Raw genomic sequence first — 1,606 nt, forward strand, 5'->3', positions numbered from 1 at the left:
TATATATATATATATCAGGGACAGCAGGCTCAGGACTGAGACTGAGTCAACTTTTGAGGGGCGGGGTGTACTTTTGAATACTCTATTTCAGTATAGCTAGAGTTAGATAGTCTTCTTTTGGGTAGAATGAATTAGCAGGTCTGGTGTGAGTGCAGTATACCCAGGCAGTGATTTTATCTACTTTGATAGCAGTTGTCATGGTCAAGAGGATGCTATAAGATCCTTTCTACTTGGGTTTAAGCATGTCTTGCTTGGTGCTATCTTCTCATACAGACCCAGTTTCCTTGACATGTGTGGTTCTGGAGCCAGGCCTGTTTTGTAGAGGGTACATAATTTAGACCAAATATATTTGTGAGCCCACAGGGCAAAGCTGACCCTAAATATTGAATCATCATCTTCTAGTTTTATAATGGCTGTAGGCTGGGTACAATGGGGGCTGGGATACCACATACAATCAAATCATCTGGCAAGGAGAATTTCTTATCTGATATAGGTCAAAGGGAGCATCAACCAGTCCCCACCAGTCTCTAAAGCTAATTTAGTTAATGTCTCTTTTAACATTTTATTTATTCTTTTTTACCTGCCTTGAATTTTGAGGTTGGTATGCACAATGTGATTTCCAATCTGCCCCCAATGAATTTTGCTACATCCTGATTTACTTTGGACACAGATGTAGGTCTATTGTCTGACCCTATCATATGAGGAGATCTATACCTGGGTAAGATATCCTCTACTAATTCCTTTGCTGTCTCAGCCTTAGTTGGGAACCCCTGTGTCTATCCTGAGAAAGTGTTCCACAAATACCAGCAGATACTTGTATCCATCTTTCCAGATTAACCACTATAAAATCAATTTTCCTAGAGGCTCACAGCCATCCATTGTACTGAGTACTGGGTCCCCAATGAAAGAGCAAGAGAAAGGACCCAAGGAGCTGAAGGACTTGCAGCCTCTTAGGATGGACAACAATATGAACTAACTAGTACCCTCAGAGCTCCCAGGGATTAAAACTCCAACCATAGAGTACACATGGTGGGACTATTGGCTCCAGCAGCATATGTATAGCAGAGGATGGCCAAGTCAGTCATCAATGGGAGGAGAGGACCTTGGCCCTGTGAAGGTTATATGCTCCAGTATAGGGGACTATCAGGGTCAATAAGCAGGAGAGGATGGGATGGTGAGCAGGAAGAGGGGGTAGGGAACAGGGTTTGCTTTTGTTTTTTATTTTATTTTATTTTATTTTATTTTTTGGAGGGAACCTGGGAAAGGAGATATTGTATGACATGTAAATAAAGAAAACATCTAACAAAATAACTAAAATAAAATCAATTTTCCCAGTAGGCCCCCAGTTTCTTGATACGAAGTCAGGAACCTGGATGTTTGGGGTTGCTGGGAGTACTGGTCAGCTGACAAGCTTTATAGCTTGTCACTATATCTTCACATGTGTCCTGTATATCTTTGAAAGTCACCTTAGATTTTCTTACTGCATCTGCCATTTGTCTCACTCCCATATGAGTGACTCTGTGGATCTTTCTGAGACGGTGTATTAGTCAAGGTTTCTATTCCTGCACAAACATCATGACCATGAAGCAAGTTGGGGAGGAAAGGG

The sequence above is a fragment of the Mastomys coucha genome, chromosome X (genome assembly GCF_008632895.1).
Source record: "Mastomys coucha isolate ucsf_1 chromosome X, UCSF_Mcou_1, whole genome shotgun sequence".
NCBI classification, from domain to species: Eukaryota; Metazoa; Chordata; class Mammalia; order Rodentia; family Muridae; genus Mastomys; species Mastomys coucha.